The 16,124-nt window shown below is 45.6% G+C and overlaps 1 protein-coding gene across 2 annotated transcripts in view; it reads left to right on the forward strand.

Annotated features, from left to right (window-relative positions):
- The first annotated feature begins 292 nt into the window (after positions 1-292).
- Positions 293-16,124, forward strand: part of IL6ST (interleukin 6 cytokine family signal transducer) — a 99,712-nt gene continuing 83,880 nt past the window's right edge. For both annotated transcript variants that reach the window (XM_068251232.1, XM_068251233.1), the window contains exon 1: positions 293-399. The gene's annotated coding sequence lies outside the window, so the exon portion shown is untranslated. The remainder of the gene's footprint in view (positions 400-16,124) is intronic.

The raw sequence follows: 16,124 nt of genomic DNA on the forward strand, positions 1-16,124 counted from the left end.
TAACAGAAAAAGGGATTTGTTTCCTTTGCACTTCATGTGACATGTGATGAGCATGGATCTCCCATGAGTGACAGTTTCCCAGCAGACAGGCTGTCCTGTCCTCTGCTGCTATGTGCCAGCCTGTGCTCTATGTACCTTGGCAGCCCAGCCCTGTCAGGAGGCTGCCCTTACTGGAAGCGTGTAAAGTCTCTCAGCCAATCAGCGGCGAGTGACGAGCAGGGAAGGATGGAGAGGGTGGTGAAATTTTTAGGAAGTCACGTGGTGACGCCCTCCAATGTGCGTAGAGGGAGAGATTGGAGAGAGCTGAGCTCCCAGTCCCCAGCCATGACGGTGATGCTAGGCAGAGGGATCTCCGTGTAGCCGGAGGCCGGAATTGCCGCTGGAGATCGCAGTGTACAGGTATAGCAGAGTTCTGTAGCCGTTACATTGTTGCGCTGGGCGTTCTGTAGCCGTTACTCGCTGCCCTGGGCTGGCAGCTGGCTGTTCCGCTTGTTGATGGTTACTCTATATTGTAGTATTGAACTGCTTGTTTAGTATCGGTGGTCTGGGACAGGCCAGCCCCCCCTCCGATCCCACCCATCTTCCAGGAAGCCCTACTTATAGGGATTACTCATGGCACTTTGCTTTAGGCGATTCATGGCTCTCAGAAGTAAGTATTTGTTACTGGAATTCTCAAGGCTTACAACACTTTGGTTGTTACATGATGGTTACTTTGTATGATCTATCTATCTATCTATCTATCTATCTATCTATCTATCTATCTATCTATCTATCTCAAGGGCAGGAACCTCCTCCTAGTGTTTCTTGTCCTGCTGTAAATTATGATATGAACATGCACCAGTATTGGTGATGTATCATCAGCATTGTCTGTATTTGTATTGCTGCTTGTACAGAGTTTTGAACCTCTCTTGTGTATATGCTCCCCACTATTTGTTTTGTTTTTTGGCGATGTATTCCGCATAAAACAAATCTGAAGTAAAATAATGTATGATATTATGAATTGTATGTATTGTACAGATAATGGATAGAACATTAGTAGCAAAGAAAAAACTCATTTTCATTTTCAGTTATATATTTTTAATATTGCATCAGTCAAATTTGCAGTTTTAAAACCACGCTCTCTCTTTTAAACTATAAAACAAACCAGTAATAATGACCCTTTCAACTTTCCTGCCAGAGCCGAGGCAGAGGCGAGAGAGGCTCCAGCCTCAGGGCGCAATGTAGGAGGGGGGCACACAACTCACTCAGCTATCATTCCTCTATTGTGTTTGAAGCAGAAAGAAATAAGAAAAGGGGATACATGGCAGTGACTGCAAGCCAGATAACTAGGGATTAAAGTGTTGGAGGCCACGGGATGCTTCTTGGGGCTGTTCCACTTGTCAGGATTTCTTTGCTGTTTTGTGTGCAGGAAATATCAGCACGGCAGAGCCATCAGAATTTGCTTGCCGCACACTGCTAGATGATTCGCATACAATGTATTTAATAGGAAATTTGCATGCGGTTTCGGTATGCGAATCTTACTGTGAATTCGCATACGATTTTGCATAAAACCAATGTAAGAGCACACAGGCACTGAAATGGTTACATTCGCATACATATAAAGATATGGGAAATCGTATGTGAATTTGTGGTAAAATTTGCATAGAAACGCAAACAAATTTACATCCGCATGTGGATGTTACCGCGGTTTCCGCAATGATTCCGCACCGCACAAGTGGAAACGGGCCCTTAGGGCCCTTTTCCACTAGCAATCGCTAGCGTTCACGCTGAATGCTAGCGATTGCTGAATCGCAATTAGCGGCGATTCCCCGACGTTCGCGGCCGCGATTTTGCTATGCTATGCACTGCATAGCAAAATCGCGGCAAATATCGCTCCGCCGCGCGTTCGCGTTCCCGACAAAAACGAATCGCGGTAGTGGAAATGACCTACCGCGATTCCTATGTTAAAAAGCAAACCGTAGCGATTGTAAAATCGCTAGTGGTTTGCGTTTTTGCGATTTAGCCAGCGCAAACGCGCTGGTGGAAAAGGGCCCTTAGTCTAATAGCAATCAGTGTGTGACGGGTGGGAGGGATGGAGGAGCGCACATTGGTGTCTCAGCCTTGGGTGCTGAAGGACCTTGTCCCAGCTCTGTTTCCTGCAGTAAAGCCTTATCTCAAGCTGTCTCTCACTGTTTCTTGGCTGTTTAAAGGACAGCTGTATATGGAGGTTGCCATATTTATTTCCTCTTAAATACCAGTTGCCTGGCAGCCCTACTGATTTATTTGGCTGCAGTAGTGTCTGGATAACACCAGAAACAAGCATGCAGCTAATCTTGTCACATCTGACAATGTCCCAAATTTCTGATCTGCTGCATGCTTCAGGGTCTATGGCTAAAAGTGTTAGGCAGAGGATCAGCAGGATAGCCAGGCATCTTGTATTGCTTATAAAGAAATATGGCAGCCTCCATATCCCTCTCACTACAGTTGTCCTTTAAGGGCTTCAGAAAACAGGACTGTATTCGGTGGATACATTACATATAATACATTCTGTCATTTGCAATTTACAAATCACACTTAACGTAATTTAAACTATGTTTTTCACTGTTGCTTTGATGTATAACTGCTTCAGAAAATGGCACTGTAGCAACTCAAGTTAGGTCGAAGAGCTCAGAGAAGCTCTTTTGCATAGATAACTGAAGTTTTTAAACTCTTCCTATACTGGAAAACAATTACTCTAACGTGATTGGTTGGACGGCACCCTCTCATACTGCTAGGTTTTCAATAGGTTGTAGTAAGTTATGCCTACACTGTTTGGCCAATCACAACGCTTTGTGCTGTAGAGGGCTGTTATTAGAGAACTGTTCCCTATGAGGTTTCCTGCTGGGTCCCATAAAGTAGATAAGCTCAAAAATGCACTTTAACTTACTTTATTGTTTTCTTGTGTGGCTGTCTGAGTAGGTAGTAAAGCTCTAATAAATCTGAAAGATTTTGGGCTCTCCATCTCCTCATGGAGGATTTTTAGATCCCTTTCACACCAGCTGCGTTTGCATTTTGTTTTTGAAAAGGCTTGCGAGTTTCCAAACGCAAGTACAGTAAAGTTACAACTGGAATTGTGGGAATGCATTCATATTGAATGCAATACTGATGTTCTAAATAGGCAATCACAGTTCTGCTGCATTTTTCCTGCGTTTTGATTGAGGCTAAAATAGTGAAAATCAGAGAACACGAAATGCAAAACGCATTTGAGACTGCGTTGTGTGTCTGTGTGTGTGTCTGTGTGTGTGTGTCTGTGTGTGTGTGTCTGTGTGTGTGTGTCTGTGTGTGTGTGTCTGTGTGTGTGTGTCTGTGTGTGTGTGTCTGTGTGTGTGTGTCTGTATGTGTGTGTCTGTGTGTGTGTGTCTGTGTGTGTGTGTCTGTGTGTGTGTGTCTGTGTCTGTGTGTGTGTGTCTGTGTGTGTGTGTCTGTGTGTGTGTGTCTGTGTGTGTGTGTCTGTGTGTGTGTGTCTGTGTGTGTGTGTCTGTGTGTGTGTGTCTGTGTGTGTGTGTCTGTGTGTGTGTCTGTGTGTGTGTGTGTGTGTGTGTGTGTCTGTGTGTGTCTGTGTGTGTCTGTGTGTGTGTGTCTGTGTGTGTCTGTGTGTGTCTGTGTGTGTCTGTGTGTGTCTGTGTGTGTCTGTCTGTGTGTGTGTGTGTGTCTGTCTGTGTGTCTGTCTGTCTGTCTGTCTGTCTGTCTGTGTGTGTGTGTGTGTCTGTCTGTGTGTGTGTCTGTCTGTGTGTGTGTCTGTCTGACTGTGTGTCTGACTGTGTGTGTGTCTGACTGTGTGTGTGTCTGTCTGACTGTGTGTGTGTCTGTCTGACTGTGTGTGTGTCTGTCTGACTGTGTGTGTGTCTGTCTGACTGTGTGTGTGTCTGTCTGACTGTGTGTGTGTCTGTCTGACTGTGTGTCTGTCTGTCTGACTGTGTGTCTGTCTGTCTGACTGTGTGTCTGTCTGTCTGACTGTGTGTCTGTCTGTCTGACTGTGTGTCTGTCTGTCTGACTGTGTGTCTGTCTGTCTGACTGTGTGTCTGTCTGTCTGACTGTGTGTCTGTCTGTCTGACTGTGTGTCTGTCTGTCTGACTGTGTGTCTGTCTGTCTGACTGTGTGTCTGTCTGTCTGACTGTGTGTCTGTCTGTCTGACTGTGTGTCTGTCTGTCTGACTGTGTGTCTGTCTGTCTGACTGTGTGTCTGTCTGTCTGACTGTGTGTCTGTCTGTCTGACTGTGTGTCTGTCTGTCTGACTGTGTGTCTGTCTGTCTGACTGTGTGTGTGTCTGTCTGTCTGTCTGTGTGTGTGTCTGTCTGTGTGTGTGTCTGTCTGTGTGTGTGTCTGTCTGTGTGTGTGTCTGTCTGTGTGTGTGTCTGTCTGTGTGTGTGTCTGTCTGACTGTGTGTCTGACTGTGTGTGTGTCTGACTGTGTGTGTGTCTGTCTGACTGTGTGTGTGTCTGTCTGACTGTGTGTGTGTCTGTCTGACTGTGTGTGTGTCTGTCTGACTGTGTGTGTGTCTGTCTGACTGTGTGTGTGTCTGTCTGACTGTGTGTCTGTCTGTCTGACTGTGTGTCTGTCTGTCTGACTGTGTGTCTGTCTGTCTGACTGTGTGTCTGTCTGTCTGACTGTGTGTCTGTCTGTCTGACTGTGTGTCTGTCTGTCTGACTGTGTGTCTGTCTGTCTGACTGTGTGTCTGTCTGTCTGACTGTGTGTCTGTCTGTCTGACTGTGTGTCTGTCTGTCTGACTGTGTGTCTGTCTGTCTGACTGTGTGTCTGTCTGTCTGACTGTGTGTCTGTCTGTCTGACTGTGTGTCTGTCTGTCTGACTGTGTGTCTGTCTGTCTGACTGTGTGTCTGTCTGTCTGACTGTGTGTCTGTCTGACTGTGTGTGTGTCTGTCTGTCTGTCTGTGTGTGTGTCTGTCTGTGTGTGTGTCTGTCTGTGTGTGTCTGTCTGTGTGTGTGTCTGTCTGTGTGTGTGTCTGTCTGTGTGTGTGTCTGTCTGTGTGTGTGTCTGTCTGTGTGTGTGTCTGTCTGTGTGTGTGTCTGTCTGTGTGTGTGTCTGTCTGTGTGTGTGTCTGTCTGTGTGTGTGTCTGTCTGTCTGACTGTGTGTCTGACTGTGTGTGTGTCTGACTGTGTGTGTGTCTGTCTGACTGTGTGTCTGACTGTGTGTGTGTCTGTCTGACTGTGTGTCTGTCTGACTGTGTGTCTGTGTGTGTGTCTGTCTGACTGTGTGTGTCTGTCTGACTGTGTGTCTGACTGTGTGTGTGTCTGACTGTGTGTGTGTCTGTCTGACTGTGTGTCTGTCTGACTGTGTGTCTGTCTGACTGTGTGTCTGTCTGACTGTGTGTCTGTCTGACTGTGTGTCTGTCTGACTGTGTGTCTGTCTGACTGTGTGTCTGTCTGACTGTGTGTCTGTCTGACTGTGTGTGTGTCTGTCTGACTGTGTGTCTGTCTGACTGTGTGTCTGTCTGACTGTGTGTCTGTCTGACTGTGTGTGTGTCTGTCTGACTGTGTGTGTGTCTGTCTGACTGTGTGTGTGTCTGTCTGACTGTGTGTCTGTCTGACTGTGTGTGTGTCTGACTGTGTGTGTGTCTGTCTGACTGTGTGTGTGTCTGTCTGACTGTGTGTGTGTCTGTCTGTCTGACTGTGTGTCTGTCTGTCTGTCTGACTGTGTGTCTGTCTGTCTGACTGTGTGTCTGTCTGTCTGACTGTGTGTCTGTCTGTCTGACTGTGTGTCTGTCTGTCTGACTGTGTGTCTGTCTGACTGTGTGTGTGTCTGACTGTGTGTGTGTCTGTCTGTCTGTCTGTGTCTGTCTGTCTGTCTGTGTCTGTCTGTCTGTCTGTGTGTGTGTCTGTCTGTCTGTCTGTGTGTGTGTCTGTCTGTCTGTCTGTGTGTGTGTCTGTCTGTCTGTCTGTGTGTGTGTCTGTCTGTGTGTGTGTCTGTCTGTGTGTGTGTCTGTCTGACTGTGTGTCTGACTGTGTGTGTGTGTCTGTCTGACTGTGTGTGTGTCTGTCTGACTGTGTGTGTGTCTGTCTGACTGTGTGTCTGTCTGTCTGTCTGTGTGTGTGTCTGTCTGTGTGTGTGTCTGTCTGTGTGTGTCTGTCTGTGTGTGTGTGTGTCTGTCTGTGTGTGTGTCTGTCTGTGTGTGTGTCTGTCTGTGTGTGTGTCTGTCTGTGTGTGTGTCTGTCTGTGTGTGTGTCTGTCTGTGTGTGTGTCTGTCTGTGTGTGTGTCTGTCTGTCTGACTGTGTGTCTGACTGTGTGTGTGTCTGACTGTGTGTGTGTCTGTCTGACTGTGTGTCTGACTGTGTGTGTGTCTGTCTGACTGTGTGTCTGTCTGACTGTGTGTCTGTGTGTGTGTCTGTCTGACTGTGTGTGTCTGTCTGACTGTGTGTCTGACTGTGTGTGTGTCTGACTGTGTGTGTGTCTGTCTGACTGTGTGTCTGTCTGACTGTGTGTCTGTCTGACTGTGTGTCTGTCTGACTGTGTGTCTGTCTGACTGTGTGTCTGTCTGACTGTGTGTCTGTCTGACTGTGTGTCTGTCTGACTGTGTGTCTGTCTGACTGTGTGTCTGTCTGACTGTGTGTGTGTCTGTCTGACTGTGTGTCTGTCTGACTGTGTGTCTGTCTGACTGTGTGTCTGTCTGACTGTGTGTGTGTCTGTCTGACTGTGTGTGTGTCTGTCTGACTGTGTGTGTGTCTGTCTGACTGTGTGTCTGTCTGACTGTGTGTGTGTCTGACTGTGTGTGTGTCTGTCTGACTGTGTGTGTGTCTGTCTGACTGTGTGTGTGTCTGTCTGTCTGACTGTGTGTCTGTCTGTCTGTCTGACTGTGTGTCTGTCTGTCTGACTGTGTGTCTGTCTGTCTGACTGTGTGTCTGTCTGTCTGACTGTGTGTCTGTCTGTCTGACTGTGTGTCTGTCTGACTGTGTGTGTGTCTGACTGTGTGTGTGTCTGTCTGTCTGTCTGTGTCTGTCTGTCTGTCTGTGTCTGTCTGTCTGTCTGTGTGTGTGTCTGTCTGTCTGTCTGTGTGTGTGTCTGTCTGTCTGTCTGTGTGTGTGTCTGTCTGTCTGTCTGTGTGTGTGTCTGTCTGTGTGTGTGTCTGTCTGTGTGTGTGTCTGTCTGACTGTGTGTCTGACTGTGTGTGTGTGTCTGTCTGACTGTGTGTGTGTCTGTCTGACTGTGTGTGTGTCTGTCTGACTGTGTGTGTGTCTGTCTGACTGTGTGTGTGTCTGTCTGACTGTGTGTGTGTCTGTCTGACTGTGTGTGTGTCTGTCTGACTGTGTGTGTGTCTGTCTGACTGTGTGTGTGTCTGTCTGACTGTGTGTGTGTCTGTCTGACTGTGTGTGTGTCTGTCTGACTGTGTGTGTGTCTGTCTGACTGTGTGTGTGTCTGTCTGACTGTGTGTGTGTCTGTCTGACTGTGTGTGTGTCTGTCTGACTGTGTGTGTGTCTGTCTGACTGTGTGTGTGTCTGTCTGACTGTGTGTGTGTCTGTCTGACTGTGTGTGTGTCTGTCTGACTGTGTGTGTGTCTGTCTGACTGTGTGTGTGTCTGTCTGACTGTGTGTGTGTCTGTCTGACTGTGTGTGTGTCTGTCTGACTGTGTGTGTGTCTGTCTGACTGTGTGTGTGTCTGTCTGACTGTGTGTGTGTCTGTCTGACTGTGTGTGTGTCTGTCTGACTGTGTGTGTGTCTGTCTGACTGTGTGTGTGTCTGTCTGACTGTGTGTCTGTCTGACTGTGTGTCTGTCTGACTGTGTGTCTGTCTGACTGTGTGTCTGTCTGACTGTGTGTCTGTCTGTCTGTCTGTCTGTCTGTCTGACTGTGTGTGTCTGTCTGTCTGTCTGTCTGTCTGTCTGACTGTGTGTGTCTGACTGTGTGTGTCTGACTGTGTGTGTCTGACTGTGTGTGTCTGACTGTGTGTGTCTGACTGTGTGTGTCTGACTGTGTGTGTCTGACTGTGTGTGTCTGACTGTGTGTGTCTGACTGTGTGTGTCTGACTGTGTGTGTCTGACTGTGTGTGTCTGACTGTGTGTGTCTGACTGTGTGTGTCTGACTGTGTGTGTCTGACTGTGTGTGTCTGACTGTGTGTGTCTGACTGTGTGTGTCTGACTGTGTGTGTCTGACTGTGTGTGTCTGACTGTGTGTCTGTCTGACTGTGTGTCTGTCTGTCTGTGTGTCTGTCTGACTGTGTGTCTGTCTGTCTGTGTGTCTGTCTGACTGTGTCTGTCTGTCTGTCTGTGTGTCTGTGTGTGTCTGTCTGTGTGTGTCTGTCTGTGTGTGTGTGTGTGTGTGTCTGTCTGTCTGTCTGTCTGTAAGAGCCCCTGAGGTTTTCTTTATTTCCAAAAGCATTTTCTGAACGTCAGTTTCTCAGACTTACTACCAGAGTACTGTGTGTGGCTCGGTTCGCACATAAATCTGTACATTTCCGGTCTAGTCAGTTTTGCATCAGTTTGTAAGTTTGACCTGACAGTATTGAAATTTTTGTAGAAAATTGATACAAAACGGACAGGACTGTACTGGAAATGTATAGATTTATGTGACCCAAGCCATAGAAAACTCATACTAAACTGATGCCAACTGACAGGACTGGACACCTTTTGTGTGAAGCCAGCCTCAGGCCTGGAACCCACTACAAATCGCTAGCGTTTTTAATTGGCGTTTTGTAAGCGATTTCATGAGCATTTTCTGGTGCTTTTGGGAGTGATTTTAAAAAGTTTAAAGAGAACCCAAGGTGGGTTTTACAAATCCTAATTGCACAGAGGTTGGGTCTGCATAATGCCCATCCTCTGTTGCTATATTATCTCCCCCCCAGGCCCCCCCCCTGCGTTCTGCTATGCCCCCCAAAAGTAAACCGCCTTGCTAGTGACACACAGCGTGTCACCAGCAGGCTGTTAACATGTACACTGTCACTCTCCGCCACTCCCCCGCCTTCTCTGTCGCCGCTCCCTGCCTGCGTCCCTTCCCTCCCCGCTGATTGGAGGGAAGGGACGCAAGTGGGGAGCGGCAATATAGAGGGGCGGGGGAGCAGCGAGAGTGACAGTCTACATGTAAACAGCCTGCTGGCGACACGCTGTGTGTCACTAGCATGGTGGTTTACGTGTGGGGTGCATAGCAGAGCGCAGGGGGGGGCCTGGGGGGAGATAATATAGCAACAGAGGATGGGCATTATGCAGACCCAACCTCTGTGCAATTAGGATTTGTAAAACCCCCTTTTCTTAAAGGTTTTTGCCAGCAATTGTGTAGCGATATTTTAATTCTGTTTGGTCCTTTCAATGTATCATCATTTTATTTACGGTTTGCAATCCCACTCAAATCGCTATGTTTAGAGAATCATGAGCGATTTGCTGGCGCTTCAATACTTTACATTGAAGCGCAAGCGCTCCCAAAATGCTGCATGTCTTGCGATTGCGATTTTGCTAATCGCTATAGTGGAGTTTATCTACATTGGCAGAGCATTTAGAGAAAGAGCTAGCGATTTAAAGCGCTCCCTAAACGCTCAAAAGAATTGCTCCAGTGGGTTCCAGCCCTGAGGGAGTAGGGAGGCTGGCCAGGGTCTTAGTATAGATCCTTTCCAGGGAGCGCTTTTGTAAAGAATAAGGGCCCTTAGTACAATGAAAACTATGCTTCGCTGCCCCTGTAAATACAAGAGACACCCGGTTACCGCATGGCATCCTGGGTATTACTGTGTTGGTACCTGCCACACAGCTTGCAATGTGAAAGCCCCATAGGAGTATCACTGCATCACGAAGTGATGAGATATTGTGCATTGTGACGCAACACCACTACCACAGTGTGAAAGGGCACTGAAGGATATTTTACATTTTTCGTGATAGTGGTCTTTGCTTTAATGCGGGTTCACAACTTTGTTTTTGATTGGTTGGCTAGGAAGGGATCTGCAGATAAAATCTGCGATCATCATATTCAAAGCCGGCTTGAACCCAGAAATCCTCTCTAAAAGCGACACAACAGCATAACTTTTAAACAAAGAACATTTTTTGTTACAGCTGATACAAATCTTTTAAACTTTTAAGCAATACCTGTTCCCTGGCATCCCTGCTGATCTATTTGGCTGCAGTAGGGTCTGAATAACACCAGAAACAAGTATACAGCTAACCTTGTCAGATCTGACAATGTAACACGTCTGATCTGCTGCAGGCTTGTTCAGGGTCTATGGCTAAAAGTATTAGAGGCAGAGGATCAGCAGGATAGCCAGGCAACTGGTATTGCTTACAAGGAAATAAGTATGAGAACCTCCATATCTCTCTTGCTATAGTTGCACTTTAATCTTCAAAGATTAAAGAGACTCTGTAACAAAAAAAAAGTAAAAAAGTTCCCCTGGGGGGTACTTACCTCCGGGAGGGGGAAGCCTCAGGGTCCCAATGAGGCTTCCCCCATCCCTGTAGCTGCAGGCAATCCAGCACTGGCTCCCCTGAAGCGTCCCGCAATCCTTCCCCCGACAAGCCTGATAAGCGCTGATTTATTTACCTTCCCAGCTCCAGCAGGGGGCGCTGGAAAATAGCCGATCTCCATCGGGTCCGCTCTACTGCGAAAGTGCAGGAGATTTGCGCCTGCGCAGTAGAGCGGCCCGACGGAGATCGGCTATTTCCGCCTATCTCTGAGCTGAGAGCCGATACTGCGCTGGAGCTGGGGAGGTAAATATTTACATCACCGCCGTTCCGGGAGGATTTTTGCCGCCAACGCCGTGGGACCGAGGAGGATGGGGGAATCCTCAACAGGATCCAGAGGCTTCCCCCACCCGAGGTGAGTACCCCCCAGGGGAGGTTTTCTTCAAGGGCCCATTCACACTAGAAGCGCTTTTCTGAGCGTTTTGCGATTAATTAGCGTTTTGTAAAATCACTCCCATTCACTTTCGTAAAAATTGCGGAAAAATCGCTGCAATTTTAGCATATGAAATTGCTGCTATTTTCTGCAATTTTTAGGGCCCTTTTCCACTAGCAATCGCAAACGCCAGCGATTGCGATTTTTCATTAATTTTGTTATGTGATTTTTTTTTTTATTTTTTATTTTTTTTTTTTTTTCCATTTGCATTGCATTATCCCTCTTAAAATCGCTCCAGAAAGTGTTTGCAATTTACAAATCGAATCACTATAGTGGAAAATAGTAATCTCCCAGCGAAGCAGGCACACCTTCCATTCCTTGGGGTGCTTGGTGAGGCGGTATAGGCAATACCAAACTCGTAAGTCAATCTCAAAGATCTCACCAGCACACCGCAGTTTAAAGCACGTGGTTACGTAACCATATGCCTTGAGAAAGGGGGACCCTGCGTGGCTCCCGAAACAATTGTTGGAACTTTTGTGGATACTGGCACAATAAAGGGTGTGCTTTAAACTGCGGTGTGCTGGTGAGATCTTTGAGATTGACTATAGTGGAAAATACTTCTCATGATTTCTATGATAAAGTAGCAACCCTAGCGATTTAAAAATCACTAGCGATTTGCGATTCAGCTGTGTAGTAGAAAAAGGCCCTTACCGCGATGTGAATGGGAGCGATTTTAAAAACCGCTACTCGATAGCAAAACACTCAGAAGCGCTTCTAATGTGAATGGGCCCTCACTGTGGAGTGCCTACTGTTGACCTTTATGTATGAGTGATCATGGTGGAGCCATCTGCCTACAATGATCACACTGTCCTAATGAGATTGGCAATAACTGTGAAAGTGTGAGTGCAATCTTTACATTTTGACTGTATCCCCACCCTAAGGTGACACACTTTTTTTTTTTTTCGGTCTTTGCTGCTGGTGGCAGGAAAGTGACGCGTTCTGATTTAGTTGTACAGTACGTGCTTTTGGTTGTGTAACCATGAATTTCAGGGGAATTCCACTACTGTAATACATTCAATCATAGCTCTATGTTGCAAGCCAGAACAGAATACAGTGTTTCAGGCTGTTACTTTGTATCTATTTGTTGTATCTATGTAGCCCTTAATATTTTGCAGTACTTTAATAAGTATTTGCTCTTGTCACTGTGTCTCCTAAAGGCTCATGTACACAACCGACATCACGACAAACCGCTTATGAGACTTTTCCACGCACCAACCAACTCATTTACAATGGACTGCACAACATACACATTTATAATAAAAGTCGTTCAAACCAGGGCTGTAGAGTCGGTACAAGAATTATCCGACTCCTCAGTTGATGAAACCTCCGACTCCAGGTACCCAAAAATCACTCCGACTCCACAGCCCTGATTCAAACTATGTTGTACACTTGTGGCCAAGTGCACGATATCCACCACACAGATCAAATATAAAGATTTTTCCAACATGTCCGATCAGATTTTTATAATTAAAAAATAAAAAATAATGGGATAATCGTCTTTTAACCACTTAAAGGTAACCTTAAAGAGAATCTGTACTCTAATATTCTTACAATAAAAAGCATACCATTCTATTCATTATTTTCTCCTGTGCCCCTCTGTGCTGTTTCTGCCACTCTCTGCTGCAATCCTGGCTTGTAATTAACAGTTTTAGGCAGTGTTTACAAACAAACTAACCAGCTTCTAATAGGCTCAGCTAAGCATAGTGTATGAGTCATTCAGAGTATGCAGGGGGCCTGCAGAGGGTGTGTATCGCTTCTACCAATCACAAGCAGCCCTGCACATTCCACACAATCAAGCTTTAGCCCGACAAACAGGACAGAGGAAAGATACATTGATTTATTACAGAGACAGTGCAGTTAGGAAAGACTGCAGTAAGCCAGAGCAGATTAGAACAGGCATAGGAACTTATAGGATAGAAGAACTAAGGCTGAAAAAATTGTTACAGAGTCTCTTTAAGTCTGCCCAAAAAAATGACATTTACTCACCTGGGGCTTCCCTCAGAACCCTGCAGCCGATCGGTGCCCTCACCGTGTCTCGGATATCCTCCCGTCCTCGCCGGCGACCACTTCCGGTTTCGCCGTCAGGACCCGACAGGCATGGGAACGCGAGTGATTCTTTGCGTTCCCAGCCACAATATCGCCCCCTATGCTGCTATTGGGGTCACAGGGTTGAGTTTGGTTTTTTTTTTTTTTTTTTTTTTTTTTTTTTTTTTGCATCTGAGCAACTTTAACCTCCCATTTATTTGCCAATAAATTTATCACTACTCCTCACAATGAATTGATCTATATCTTGTTTGTTCTGCCACTAATTAGACTTTCTTTGGGTGATACATTTTGCTGAGAATTAATTTATTCTAAATCCATTTTAACAGGAATATTAAGAAATGGAAAAACATTATTTCTCAGCTTTTGGCTATTATAGTTTGAAATTAATACATGCTACAGTGTTCTCCCCAGGCTCTTTTAGGCGGGTGCTCCACCCGGCTAGTTTTGGTGAGCACCCAGCTGTCATTGGCTCACCTCCTCCTATGCTGTAAGAAGAGTTGCTCACATAAGCACCGGCCCAGCATTCTCTCATCTCGCCCCACCTGGCTACTTTTTCAAGCCACCCGGCTACTATTTTGTGCCACCCGGCTGGAAAAAAATTCTGGGTAGAACACTGCGCTACCATAATTAAAACCCATGTACTTTATTTGCCCATTTGTCCCGCTTATTACACCATTTAAATTATGTCCCTATCACAATGTATGAATAAACATACATATATCCAGGCACATCGCCTCTAGTTAGGACATTAAATAAATTATTAGGGAAAGGGAGGTGCTGAAGGGGGTGTGGCTAGAAACAGAAAAAATCAATTAACCCTTCGCACACTCACATGCAAATGTTCAAACAAATGCATTCACAGATTTACTCATCCAGGCACAACTGTTATCCCTACAGCTAAATTAAAAGCCAGGGTTTTAGTTCACAGAAGAATGCATTCTTATGCTTAGTCACCTATACTGCGCAGAAGTACCCAGGTAAACATAGGTGTCCTAACTCTGGCCATGTAACATGCATAGTGCAGACATGCAAACACAATCTTTGCATCAAACCTATCAATGGATGAGGAGCACACATCCTAACTTCCTCTCCTGGGAAAGACAGTGCATCTTACCAATCGCACAAGGGAGCTAACATTGTGTCCATGTGCACCATGCGCATACACCAGCATAAGCTGTCTGCATGCTGACAAACATACAGGGGAAGGGGGAGTGCACCGAATTGGACCCTAGCCACAGGGGTCAATGATAAGAATAAACATACATATATCCAGGCACATCGCCTCTAGTTAGGACATTAAATAAATTATTAGGGAAAGGGAGGTGCTGAAGGGGGTGTGGCTAGAAACAGAAAAAATCAATTAACCCTTCGCACACTCACATGCAAATGTTCAAACAAATGCATTCACAGATTTACTCATCCAGGCACAACTGTTATCCCTACAGCTAAATTAAAAGCCAGGGTTTTAGTTCACAGAAGAATGCATTCTTATGCTTAGTCACCTATACTGCGCAGAAGTACCCAGGTAAACATAGAGTATGGTGCCGATATTTTATTTGGAAATAAAGGTGCATTTTTTCAATTTGCCTCCATCACTATTTAAAAGTCCAAACATTTAACAAATTATATTGATATACTCCTTTTGACATGCATATTTAAAAATTTCAGACCCTTACGTAACTATTTGGTTTTTGTTTTTTTAATTTTTTTTTTATTGTAATTTTGAATTAATTTTATTTGGGTATTTTTTAATGTGGGAGGTAAACAGCTAATTTTAAATGTTAAAAAATGTATTTATTTAATAGAAAGTGGTTGTGGGTGTAGTTTTACTATTTGGACACAGTAAAAAAGTCCTCGGCGCGATCGATCTCGCTCCCAGGAAGAAGAATGAAGACCAGGAACTTTTTGAACTCAGAAAAGCCGCAGCGTCTGAAGTGATGCTGTCGGCTCTTCTCCGGGGGGCTTCGATCAGTGAAAGTGATCTATAATCCCTTTCATTGATTGCTGGGCTAATGGCCGGCGGCGGGAGTGCGCACGGGAGCCCCCGCGGGAGTGCGCATGGCCCACGGGAGCGCGCGTGGCCCGCGGGGGTGCGCGCAGTCTAACTGGACGGGAATTTTCGTCGAGTTAGGCTTAAGTGGTTAAACTTTCTTTCGATCGTTTTGGTCGAATAATTGGGAAAATCAAACGTTTTTATTGTACCGTGTATGGGCACCATAACAGTGGTTCAGAGAACAGGGGAGACTGCAATGTGGAGATCTGAGAAAGCAGTTGGATATTGACTAACAATCTCTTAACGGTCAAGGCGTACATTTTCAAGTGAGATTTTTTTTATTTATTTTTTTTCTTCAGCAATTTGGTGTACCAATGTTTAAAGCAGGGCTGTGGAGTCGTGGAGTCGGAGTCGTGGAGTCGGGCAATTTTGGGTGCCTGGAGTCGGAGTCGGGAAAAAATGCACCGACTCCGACTCCTAATGAATTTGTAACTGTAATTAAAATAGAAAATATGATAAAATGTTCTATTTCTCAGATAATAGTCATTAAAAATAATGTGTATATATACAGTAATAGCTGTGCTTAGTCCACAAAAATGAAATAAACCAATCAAAATTAGTTACTTGTGCTGCTTCAAAAAAAGCAGTCCCCGTATTTTTAAGGTCAGATATACATATCTGATTGTGACTGTATATATGATGTGTACACAGGAATCTCTTATATATACTAAATAACATCTATGCTGTAAGAATAAAGCCTGATGTGTAGCTGTGTCACTAATAGAGATGGTCAACGAGATGGAAATAATTCTGCATTGATGCTGATTTATGCAAATGTATGCACTCCATTTGCTGATGAAATCAAATAATTTGATATGTTGTTAAAATGTTGGTTTGGTGACTACAAATTAAAGGGTAACTGAGACGGATGAAAAGTAAAGTTTTATACATACCTGGGGCTTCCTCCAGCCCCCTTCAGGCTAATCAGTCCCTCACTGTCCTCCACCACCCGGATCTTCTGCTATGAGTCCTGGTAATTCAGCCAGTCAGCGCTGTCCGGCCGCATGCCGCTCCCACAGCCAGGAACATTCTGCACCTGCGCAATAGTGCTGCAGAGGTGTAGTATGCTCCTGGCGGTGGAGTGTGTGCATGCGCACTACGCCTGACTGGCTCAAGTACCTGGACTCATAGCAGAAGATCCAGGTGGTGGAGGAGGACAACGAGGGACTGATTATCCTGAAGGTGGCTG

Source organism: Hyperolius riggenbachi, chromosome 1 (genome assembly GCF_040937935.1).
Source record: "Hyperolius riggenbachi isolate aHypRig1 chromosome 1, aHypRig1.pri, whole genome shotgun sequence".
Classification (NCBI taxonomy): domain Eukaryota; kingdom Metazoa; phylum Chordata; class Amphibia; order Anura; family Hyperoliidae; genus Hyperolius; species Hyperolius riggenbachi.